The sequence below is a fragment of the Camelus bactrianus genome, chromosome 16, assembly GCF_048773025.1.
Source record: "Camelus bactrianus isolate YW-2024 breed Bactrian camel chromosome 16, ASM4877302v1, whole genome shotgun sequence".
NCBI classification, from domain to species: Eukaryota; Metazoa; Chordata; class Mammalia; order Artiodactyla; family Camelidae; genus Camelus; species Camelus bactrianus.
Window position 1 is genome coordinate 14637755 of NC_133554.1, and position 13315 is coordinate 14651069.

At 35.8% G+C, this 13315-nt stretch overlaps 1 protein-coding gene across 3 annotated transcripts in view; it reads right to left on the bottom strand.

Annotated features, from left to right (window-relative positions):
- Window positions 1-13315, bottom strand: part of VMP1 (vacuole membrane protein 1) — a 105783-nt gene that overhangs the window by 91925 nt on the left and 543 nt on the right. The window lies entirely within an intron of this gene.

Genomic DNA, 13315 nt, shown 5'->3' on the forward strand with positions numbered 1-13315 from the left:
CGGAAACTTGTTACTAAACAATGTCAGTCAGATTCCTGGATGTGGGAATAAATTCAAAGTATTACTAGCCTGTTCAAAATACTGAAATCTTCTCAAACAGAAATCAAGCACACGACATATTTCTGACATACAATGGAGCTTGGCAATGAGGGCCATAATACCAGTTTGAACAGCAAGCATCTAAGTTAGTTTTGTTTCTAAGAATGAAGCTGTTGAAATAAACTCTATAGGTCTGTGGATGGGATGAGAAGACAGAAATAGAAAAGAAGCATAACTCAAATATCAAATAATTTTCATTGTGAAGCTATATATAGATACAAGAAATACTTTAAAGGCAGTAACTAGCAGATTTTAAATACAGCTGAAGCACTTAAAATATAAGGTTGATATTAAAATATGTGGGGTTCTGGCAGAAGTGCTCAGAAAACGCTGCTAAACTCAGCTCACAAAGCTTCTTTGTAGGCTGTACATCCTGTGCACTAAGAATATAATACTCCATTCATTTCAAACATTAGCTACACTTGTAATGCAAAAACAGTATGAAACTAATCTACTGTTAAGTCCCCCAAAGCGACAAAAAAACATTTAACGATGAAATGAAAATGGCAACTCACTGAGTTGTATAAGAGTTATTGGAGAATTTAACAAGATGAAAAGGAAAAGAAAATAGAGCAGTGAAGCCATTGATTCTAATTTTCTTCATCACTGAATTCCAAAATAAAATGAACACACTACCTTTTGAGAAAATCATCTATCCAACTGTTTCTACTTTTTCACAAAAATATTAAGTCAGCTTTCTCAATAAAACACAATGTTTTTCAGGGGGGAAGGGAGGGTATAGCTCAGTAGTAGAGTACATGCTTAGCATGCACCAGGTCCTGGGTTCAATCTCCAGTACCTCCCTTAAAATGAGACTTTCTGATCAAGATGGCAGAGTGGTAGGACCATGAGCCCGCCTCTCCTCGCAACTACAACAAAACCACAACTGACTGCTAATCAGTCATCAAAGAAATGACTGGAACCTAGCAAAAAAGATCTTCTTCAACTGGAAATCAAAAGATGGAACCGCAGCAAGATGGCAGGAAGGGCATGCTCACGATATAATCAGGCCCCATACCGCCTGAGTAGGGGACCCACAAGCTGAAGGATAATTAAGTAGCAGAGGGTCTCCTACAGGAGTGAGAGTTCTAAGCCCCATGTCAGGCTCCCCAGACCACGGTTCTGGCATTCGGAGTGAGACAGGAGGGAAGTGGGCAGGGCACAGCCATTCAAGGAATGACAGCAATTAACACCAAAATGGTGGAAGATTCAACTCCCAGTAGGCCTTGTGGATTAAGATGGCGGGAGGTTTGACTTCTAGCAGAACTTGAGCTTCATATATGCTCACTGTAACACATTAGCATGATTAAAAACATGCCCACAGGCGACATGACAGTCCCAAGGCTAACTGCAAAAGGTCAAAGAGTGGGCGGTGGCCCAGTTCCTAGGAATCCCAGCCCCCTCCCCAGGGCAGTAGGAATAGTCCTCCCACTTGTGTGAAGATACCATGCCCATAAAAACTAACAACACTGCGCCTTGAAGACGCCTCTCTCACTCCCTACTCTTTGGATATGGCCCGCACTCTGTCTATGGAGTGTGCATCAGCTTTTTCTTTAACCTGAGCACCCAACCGCCACACCTCGTGGTCTTTCTCTTGCTTTACACTCTATGCAGTTTGTATCTCTCTAAATAAATCTACATTTACTCAGCTGTGGCTCGCTCTTGAATTCTCTCCTGTGCAAAGCCAGGACCCACACCTGGCGCGGCATGTCCCAGGGGCTCCACCAAGACCTGGGACATGGCCCTCCTCATGCCCCACATCCATTTTTCCTGCATCAGGAGGAGGAGGAGACCCCAAGACATCTGGTTCTGAAGCAGTGGGGCTTAGCTCCAGGAGCCCCAAGGGGACTGGGGGAAACAGACTTCATTCTCATGGGAAGTGTATACAGAATCTTGCATGTGCCGGGTCCAAGGGGAGGCAGTGATTTCATAGGAACCTGGGCCAGGCCTGCTGCTGGTTTTGGAAGGTCTCCTGGGGATGTAGAGGACGGCTGCAGCTCACTCAGGGGAGATAAAAGCTGGTGGTGGACATTCTGGGAGTGTTCACATAAATGAGCTTTCCTGGAGGCTGGCTACTTGATTGAATCATTAGCACCAAGACCTAGCCCCACCCAACAGCCTGTAGGGAAGCCTCAGGCCAAACAACATATGAGTTGGGAACACAACTCCATACATCAGCAGATCTCCTGAGCCACAAATGCCACAGGCCCTAACTGCCAGAGGTCCATGACCAAGCTTCACCCAGCAGTGGGCAGGCACCAGCTCCTCCTGAGTTGGAAAATATAAAGAATACCCAAACAGAGTTGAAGAATAAAATCACTGAAATCAATGACACACTAGAACTAAGAACAGCCTAAATGAGTCAGAAGAATGCATCAATGAGCTAGAAGGCAGATTAGTGGAAATCACTACTGCAGAACAGAAAAAAGAAAAAAGAATGAAAAGAAATGACAATAGTTTAAGAGAATTCTGGGACAACATGAAGCACATTAATATTTGCATTATAGAGGTCTCAGAGAGAGAAGAGAGAAAGGACTTAAGAAAACTTTTTAAGCAACAATAACCCAAAACTTCCGCAACTTGGGAAAGGAAACAGTTACCCAAGTCCAGGAAGCACAAGAGAGTTCCACACAGGATCAACCCAAAGAGGAACATACTCATGAACATAGTCATCAAATTGACAAAAATTAAGGATAAGGAGAAAATACTAAAATCAGCAAGAGAAAAGCAACAAATCTCCTAATAATGGGTTAGCAGGTTATGACTGTATATATTTTTGGCCTAAAATGTCCCTCAACTTAGTTAAGTGTAAAATACATTGAACTCATCACAGTCTTCTAATTGTTGAAAAGGCCACTGCTCCAGATCTACTTTTTCACTAGGTAAAATTTTAAGTAAAAATCCAAATTTTAGAAAGCTACAACCTGGAAGACATTTTAGACACTTCTTTTTTGCAAGCCTGACTGATTTGGGGGAAGGTTTCTTCAACTCTCTTTCTAGTATGTAAAAATATCATCTTCATCTTATGTTCCTACGTGTAAAAATACGATTTTATTTTCATAGGGAAAACGCACAGCTTGTAAAACTACAACTTAAAAAACCCCATTTTGCATTTTCTCTCAATCTACTCGTAAATGTTCATACTGTTTTTCATAATTACTGCAATCTCAGCAAAACATCTTCACCAAAAAGATGGGGGAGTAAGCGTAAGGTCAAGAATTAAGATAGCAAAAGGAATAATAGTCTAATAGTCTTAGAGTTGGGAGATTCAGCTGACTGAGAGACCTCAGGAATGTCATTTCACACCCTAATTCTCTTTCCTCATCCAATTATCAGGCACACAGAATAAAAAACTGACATAATTTTCTTTCTATTCTAATAGTCTATGAATTCTACCCAGCCCAAGGCCAGGGTTTTTGATTTACATAATAACTCCTTCTGTATAGTGATTTACAGTTCACATGTAGATTAGCTAACATGATGCTAGCAGCCATTATTAGTATTGACCCCACCCTCCACCCCCTACTCCTTCAGGACAAGAACAACAGATATTAGAGATTCAGGTGAAGAATAAATATATTATGGAATAGCTATGTATAAAATTATGTTTACAGAAAAAAATGCAATTACAAATATGAGCATACAATAAAAACTATCACAACTAAACAGATTTGAAGGAAAGAAAAGCAAAAATAACTTCTAAAAATAAGAAATATAACTGTTGAAATTAAAGGCCAATGGATGGATTATATAGCAGATCAGAAGTGAACTGGATGAGCTATTCACAAAATTTATTAAGACTGCAGCGAGATAAAATGGAAAATGTAAGTAAGAGACATAGAGGACAGAATGAGAAGGTCTATCATTTGTTTGACTGGAACCCCAGAAAAATAGAAATAATGGGAGAAATGTAAATTAAAAAAAAAATGAAGGCCTAATTTTTTTTCAGAAATGAGCTCACAGATCTAGGAACAAATGAAAATAAATCCCATCCAGGAACTAAAAACTACAGACCACTAAATCAAAGATCTCTTAATCTTCAAAGAAGTCAAAAAGAAAGGACTGACTGCTGAAGATGGGAACAGTTAGAATGAAAGCAGAATTCTCAGAAATAACAATGAAAGTGAAAACAAACAATGGAATTATATCATCTGAGTGTGTGCCCAACAAAATAAAGACATTAATGGTAAGCAATAAATCAGAGTTTACCACCCGATCTGCTAAAAAAGAAACTTCTAAAGAATATTCTATAAGAAGAAAGCAATAATCCCCCAAATTGGATGAGATATGCAAAATGTAGAAAAATGGTAAATATAAAGGCAAATTTTTAAAAGTTTGTATAAAATAATGAGTCTAGTTTGTGATCATTTTTAAAAGAACTGAAATTTGGACAATGGTATATAAATCAGGAAGAGAGAGATTAGAGCTAACGTGTTCTAAAGTTGGTGAGTATCAAAATAGTACTTCTTGGAAACAAGTCTAAATATGTGAATAATCAAAATAAACATAAACAGATTAAACTCATCCCTTTAAAAACTGACTGCAAATTATATTTTTTAAAAATCCACATTTTTAAAAATAAGGAGGGGGAGGGTATAGCTCAAGTGGTAGAGTACAAGCTTAGCATACACAAGGTTCTGGGTTCAATCCCCAGTACCTCCTCTAAAAACAAATAAACCTAATCACCTCCCTCCACAAATAAATTAAATAAAATTATTTTTAAAAAACATATAAAAAATAAGGATATAGAAAGGTTAAAAATAAGACAAAAGTCATCATTAGGAACAGAGAACATAATAATAAAAGGTTCAACTCACCAAAAAAACCTGTAAGAATTCTAAATCTGAATGCACCTAGTAGAATATAGCATCAAAATTTATAACATTAAAATAGATAAAAATACACAGAGCTAGATCCAACATTTTACTGGGCGATTTCACAGAACGACTGTTAATTACTGGCATCTCAAGCAAATAAAAAACAAAATCAAGTAAAATAGTAGATTTAACAATAAAATTAATAACTAAAATGTAGGAAGGGATATGTATAAGATTCAGCATCTAACAAAGAATACAGATTTTTTCATAAGCCACTTATGATCAAGTCAAGAAATAACTAACAAATTCCAAACAATGGGTATCATAGACCACATTTTCAACCAGAAATTATGTCAAATTTTAGCAACAAAAATATAAGATTTGCACATATTTAGAAGTTAATGTACACAGTTCTAACTAACTCGGGTCAAAATGAGAGAAAAGTGAAAAATGCTCAGAACTACTAGAACTATTAAGTGAATTTAGCAAGGTCACAGGATAAAAAGTCAAAACCAACACTCTCTATTATATACCTGGAATAAACAGAAAGTTAAATTTTTAAAAATTTCATTTACAGTAGCATCTGAAAACATGAAATACTTACAGGTAAGTTTGACAAAATATGTACAAGACCTATTCTAAAAAAAATTTTTTAAAGAAATCATAGATGACCTAAATAAATGGGGAAATATATATCATGCTCATCATTTGGAAGGTTCAATACTGTTATTATGTCAATTTCCCTCAATCTGATGTATAGGTTTAATGCAATCTCAATCAAAACTCAAGCAAAATGTCAAATGGATTCAAATTTATATGGAAATGCAAAGAATTTAGAATAGATGAAACAATTTAGACAAAGAATAAAGTTGGAAGACTTGCACTAATCGATTTCAAGACTTCCTTTACTATAAAGCTACAGTGTGGTTTTGGCAAAGGGATAGATACCATTCAACGGAACAGAACAGAGAATACAGGAAAGACCCACATATATAAGGTCAATTAACTTTCAACAAAAGTGCAAAGCAATTTAATGGTGAAAGGGAAGTCTTCAACAAATGGTGCTAAAATAACTGCATGTTCTTTTGAAAAATGAACATTGTCTCTTATCTCTCATATTCAACAACTGATTTGAAACAGACATAGACCTAAATGTACGAACTAAAACTATAAAGCTTCTAGGGAAAAAAAAAAAAAAAAAAAACAACCAGGAAAAATCTTGGCAATCTTGGGGCAGACAAATATTTCTCAGGATTTAAAAAGAATCATAAAAATATTTATAAACTGAACTTCATCAAGTTTAAAAACTTGTTCTTTGAAACACATTGTTAAAAAAAGGTAAGCCATGGAACAAGAGAAAATACTTGCACTACATGTATATGACAAAGTTCTTGTATCCAGAGTATAGCTGTCTCTCTCTATGGATATGTTATATTAATAATGAAAGTTGTATAGATATGGAGATAGACAAATGAATCAAGAAACAGAAAAAGGGACCTCTCAAAAGATTATTCTGTACTTGGAACTCTATGTGACAGAGATGGCAAGACAGATCAGTGGGGAAAGAAGAGACTATTCAAACTGGTTATCCATAAAAGAAAAGAAAATTTGGATCCTACTTTGAGCCGTGCACAAAATTCAATTCCAAATGGATTAAAGATTTAAAAGTCAAGAAGCAAAAGTTTTAGAAGAAAACATAAACAGCGTTCTGCCTTGGGGTAGGGAAGGATTTTCTTGAGACACACAAAGGAGCTATTCATAAAGGAAAAGACTGATAAATTGGACAGTATTGTAATTAAAACTTAAATTCATCACAAGATTCCTTAAATGAGAAGATAAACCAGAGAAACATATAAGTAAAAAGGACTATAAGGCAGACTACATCAAGAATTTAAAATGTTAAGAAAAAGAGAAACAACCTTATAAAACTAACAGGCAAAAGACATGAGGAGATATTTCATAGCAGAGGATCTACCTGACCTCAATGGCAATCAAAAAATATAAATCAAGATCATAATGAGGTATCATTTGTATCCATAATCTTTTGCTGTGTAACAACTTAGCTCCAAAACTTAGTGACTTAAAAAAATCATTTAAAATTTCTCATGATTTTGTGAGTTAGGCTGGGCAGTTCTGGTCTCGCCTGGCTTGGCTCTCGTGCTAGACAGGACTAAGCTGAGATGCCTTGTCTTTGTTCCACCTGGTCCTCTTTGACCCAGTAGGTTAGCCTGAGCTTTTTCCACACAGTGGGCTCCGGGTTCCAAAGAGCAGTAAGAGAAGTCAGGCTTTTCAAGACTCTCCTTGGTCACACTTGCTGATGCCCCTTTGGCCAAAACAAGTCACACAGCCAAGTACAGAGTCTAGGGGTGGAATAACAGACTCTAGAAGTAAAATCACATTGCAGAGGGGTATGTATACAATGATGAGATGAATTTGTGACCATTTTATAATCCAACAATCAATTTTATAATTCACTACATCATTCTTTACATGCTTTCTTTTCCTTTGGCAAAAATTAGGAAGGATGGTAATAGCAAAGTTTGGGAAATAGCTTATAAAGTTGAATACTGGTATACCCTTGCTAGCAATTCTGTGCCTAGGTATATAGCCAAAAGAACCTCTTGCATATGTGAAGAGCTGATGTGTACAATAATGTTTTTAGCCACACTGGTCTTAACAGCAAAATCTATAAACAACTCAAATGTCCACTGTCAGGAAGTCAAATAAATAAAGTTATAGTTACACAATGGAATATTATACAGCTATGAAAACGATTTTTTTCATTTACTCATTTAACAAATATTTACTAAGTATATACTACTTGCCAGGCATAGTTTGAGACGCTAGAGACACAGCAGTGAACACACAGAAATTCAAACATGTATCAGACAGTAGTAAGTGCTACAAGTGAAAAATAAAGCAATTTGGTGTGTGTGTTTATGTGTTTGTGCACAATATTGAACAGGGTGGATAGAGAAGCTTTCTCTGAGAATCTGACATTAGAAAAGGAACATGAAAAATATGGGGAAGAGCACTACAGTGAAAGAGAAAAAAAGACGTGCAAAGACTTTGAGGCAGGAATCTGCCTGGCATGTTTTAACTACCAATAGTTATTAAGGTTACTGATAAATTCAAATATTCAAATTCCTAAAAAGCATAGTTCTATAGATACAGAGATTCTAGAGATCTCTCTGATTATTTAATAAAAATTAAAGAAAATTCCTCTGCCCCACAAAAGCAGTACTAAAATCTCCTCTAAATAGACCTTAAAAACTCAATAAAGAGTGAAAGAAACTTGTATATTCTCTTGATTAAATGCTTTTGAACGTGGTGACCTAAAAGTTACTGGAAGGAACCAGTCTTAATGATGAGGTTAGAAGTGGCTAATCAGATTAACCAATACTACTTTACTGAATTTATCCCGTTCTGTAGACCAGTGGGCAGCATTTGACAGAGCCTAACATTTCTTTTCTTTTTTTTTAATTGGAGGTACTGGGGATTGAACCCAGGACCTCATGCATGCTCAGCACATGCTCTACCAGTGAGCTATACCCACCCCCTGAACATTTCTTAACGAGGTCTGAATAAGCTGACTTTCGTATGCTTTAAAATATTAAAGAAAAAAAGTGAAAAAAACCTCGCTCCCCTCTGTCATCTAATACTCTCCCTGCAAGGGGTGACCACTTTTACTAGTTTTGTGTATCTGATCATTCTTTCTTCAAACATTCCTTAGTCACCGTTGCCAGTTCTCTGTTTTACCTGACCTGGGCCCTCTGCTCTTCCCTGCCTCCCCAAGTGACTTACGTGGCTCCACAGTTTAAAATACTACTCTGAATTTGTACTTCTGGTCCTGACCTCTAGATGTGTATACCAAATAGCAGCACTTGGATAATTAATTTCTAAGCATCTCAAATTTAACATGTACTTTCTTTTCCTTCCCTAGCCCCCTTCTTGTAACAAACCTGGTCCTTCTCAAAACTACCCTCTTCCAGTACTTGGTACAACCATCCACCCTGTTACTAAATGCAGAAGCACAGTCATCCTTGACTCTTCTCATTTCCTTACTCCTCACATCTAACCCAGGACCAAGTCCTATTCCAGATATATTTAGTATCCACTCACTGCTCTCCCCTTTTTTGCCACCACTCTGGTCCAGGCCATTTTCATCTCTCACTTGGACTACTCCAATGGACTCCTAACCTCTCTCCATTTCTACTCTTGTTCCCTTCAATTCATCCTTCACAAATGAGCAAGAGTAAACTTCTTATAAATCATATTACTCTCCTATTTCAAACTGTAGAATGATTTCCTATTATACTCAAAATCAAATCCAAATTCATTTGCATGGACTGCAAAGCTCTATGTAACCTGGACTATGGCTGTTTCCTACATCATCTCATGTTCCATATTCTAGGTGTACTGTGCTAGAGTCTTAAACAGGCACATATCCGCACTAACTCTCTCAGACCCTTGCCTGTTTCCTTCATAACATTTATTACACAGTGCTTAGTCTTTCATTTTTTGTATTTTTTTCCTCTATCAGGCTCCTAACTAAAATATCTATTGGTCTTTGTTTCCCACTGTTCTCCCCAGAACCTGGTAAAAGGCTTAAGACACAAGATGTTTGTTCACTGACTGGATGAATGAACAGATAGACAAGGCGATAGATATCACTGCAAAATGATCTTCTCATGCAAAGAAAGTAAGTGCTAGAAGACATCATTAAACATCAAATCTCCAAGCTGCAATTCTCAAATTCTGTGTTATGGCCTAACAAATATAACATAAACTGTTAATAATAACACAAAAAGGTTGAGGTAATGGCCTACAAAAAGGACACATTTGGTAAAGAATCCTGCATATGTTGTAAAATATTTCCAAAATGAAATATATATATATATATATATATATATATATATATATATATATATATTTATTTATTTATTTACTGAAACTATATTAATAATGAGCAAATAATAATCAAGTAAAAAGAGACACAAAGATATGCTTTCAAAAGAGGGTTGAGAAAGTTTTTAGCAACTGCTTGGTAGGCCACAAGATAATGATGATGTAACAATCATGGTTAACTATATGCCAGGCACTGTTCTAAATGCTTTACTTAAATGTATTCATTCACCCCTAACAATAAAGGCATGTACTGACTTCAACATCTAGGAAGAAACTGAGATAGCAAGAAATTAAATAACTAGCCCAAGGGTTGCACAGCAGTAAATTTGGAATTGGAACCAAGGAAATCTAAATTCATAGCTCAGGCTCTTAACGCTATCTACCTAGTCCTTCCAGGAAAATCTATAAAGACTCAGATTATTATTAATGAACCTCAAGAACAAGAGAAAAAACCACAATAACCTACTGAAAAGATTGTATTTCTAGAATATTGACAAACTCTTCACAATTAGACCAGCTGGGATAGGATTACTCAATGGACTGCCCTTGCTTAATTTAAAAATGCCTCAAACTTTAAGTATCACCTTTTATCTGACACAGAAAGTACATCTTGTTCAAATTTCCAAAACCTTTCAGGAACCTATTATTTTGAAATGAGTTTTACTTAAGGGATTAACATGATACATAATAGCAGTTAAGTAAACTCCATACAAAGTTGCTTTCTTAGACAAAAAAGGAGTTTCTTGAAGCAATAAATACTTTAAAAGCTTACTGCCCAAAATATTTGCAAATCTGAGAACAGATTAACTAACACAACAACAAACAAGTTATCAATTTCAGTTTCAGTTCATCCAATCCGTTCCTGAGGTTACACAGAATTCTCTAATCTGGACTTTATTTCTATACCAAAGAGAGAGAAACACCAACAACGAGCACTTTTAGGCAAAACAACAGTAATAATAAACACCTGGCACTATAATCTCCAAGAAAGGGAAGACCTAAACAAGTTTTTTGAAATCAGGGGAAGCAAAAGGATTCCCAACAAGACAAAAAAATAACTCTTTTACAGTGGCTATTTATCCAGAATGAAATAATTATATGAAAATTACAAACAGCTTGGGGAAATTTTTTTTATCAGAAGCAAAGAAATAACACAGCTTTCTTTTCATCAACAACACTCACTCAGTGGAGCCATGTGTTGCAAAGATCCTGTCTTTTCCACTTGCTAGAAAGAAGACACCTTGATACCTGATAGTAATGAAGCATAAACACAGAGTAACTGTTCTGAATAGAACTAATTTTTTTCTTTCCTTATTCCATTCCACTGCAAATCCTGCCAAGCATAGTTTTTGTTTTCCTAGAATTCATACAACTAAATCAGCTAAAAAGGGAAAAATACATACACACATATAGATCCCTTTAATACATAAGAAACCATTTTCATGCAAATCAGGAAGTACTACCAAACCAAATAAAGATACCCAGAGACAACCTAAGCAGAAAGAAAGAACACTTGGGACCTCATTTCCAGTTCAGGTTCTGGCACTACCTAAGCCATATGACTTCAGGCAAGCCAATTACTGTTTCTGGGCCCTAATTTTCTCCTCTGTTAAATAAGAAGAATCTATGTGTTCACAGAGGGGGCTTCTAATTTTAAATACTGCTTTCAGAAGAATGACAAAGTTTCTTAATATAAGCAAGTATATACATAAATAGGGCTTTAGTTAACTACAGGTAAGCTCCCAAAACTTCAACTCCCTCTGCACTTGGAAATTCTTGAGTGACAATACACGATGGCCAAAGAGATCAAATTTAAACTCCAGATGCAAAACTATACTCATTTTCCAGCCACCTACTTATTAACCAAGGTGACTAATTCAATTGATTACAGTTTCAAACTACTCCTGGCTAGCTTTTATTGTGTTCAAAAGTAGGACAAAGATCATCTCAGAAAAGTGTGTGATAATATTTTCCGATCAATAACACATTTAGTATTAAACAAAATCAAATTTTGAAATGATGCAAAGTAACAGTATTCTGCACTGATATATTTCCTGCTTTCAGCGTACAATGACAATATCACCATATTTTCATTTATGTAGTGATTTCATATTTACTATCTTACTTATTCATTGTGCAGTCTTATGAAGTGAGCAATACTTTTATCAACACAATCCAGATTAGCTGAGAAAATTAGGTAACTTGTCAACATACACTCAGTGCTGACAAGTGTTGGAGCCCAGACTTCAATTCAGTCTTCTGATTTAAAGTTAAATGATCTTTGCAATCATAAAAAGTGTTAATCAAGTCAAAGGCAGGAAGAAGTTGGAAAGTGAGAAAATCTGGATAATTGTTCCCTAGATAACTGAACTGAATAAAAAGAATATAAGACCAAGTTTGGCAGTTATAAAGTCGAGAAATAAATTTATCAGATGTTAAAACTAATGATTCTAATTTATATAATTCCATATCTCAAAAAATTCTGTCACTTCATTTCAAAGACAAACGTGAAAAAAATTTCTAAGTCAAAAATAATATGTAAATTAAAGTAGCTATAAGGCATTAAATTGGTAAAAGGCATTAAACCATTTATCAAAGAATTTCAGACACTTGGTTATTCTGGAACATGAATCACAGGAATTAAACTGTATTAACGAAGCAGGATATATATCTCAAAGGGAAAAAATGCTTCAGTGTTTTAAAATAATATAGACAAAGAAGTAAAATATAAAAGATTTCTTCTGTAGAGTCATTTCACACCTATACAAATCAGCCACATTTGTCTGGGTGAGTACCACCACCTCTTCCAAAGGTCAATAAAAATGTAATCCAGGATGCATAAAATGTTGCCTAGTAGATAAGTTTCTTACTATCATCATTTATGCTAAGAATACACAACAAAAATCAGAGCTGATGATAATACAATTAATAGGTAGTAGCAGTTAGAACATTAAATTTTCTATCATTACATTAGAAATACTTGTACAAACTTCTCCGAAGGATCAGTGCAATGTGCCTACAAAATTTCTGAAGAGCCCCAAAAGATAATGGAAAGGTATCAAAGTTAGGAAAAGGAGCTATGTTGTCAAGACAGGAAAACAGTGCCAGAGCCTATGTATTATGAGATTTCTGCAGGAATTTGCAGAAAAACAAAAGGTAATAGTGTAAAACTTAGGTCATAAATCTTAGCAGCGTGACACTGGGTCACATATGGCTTCTTAGAAGTTTAGAGATTAAGACAACCTTCACGTTTTATTGCAAATGTCTCCACTGTAATGAAATAAAAAGGTCAGTGGGTCAGGGGTTTGGAAAAGGCAGAGAACGCTATTCTTCATGAAAATAGTGGGGGATAATCTTCAGGTCATCTGGCAGAGATCTACGGAGCCAAGGCCCCATTCCCTTGGTCACCAACGTTTTAGGTGGCACTTGAACCTCTGAATTCTGTTTAGAAATGGATGCGTTAGTGTTTGGGGAGAGCAACTGATAGACCC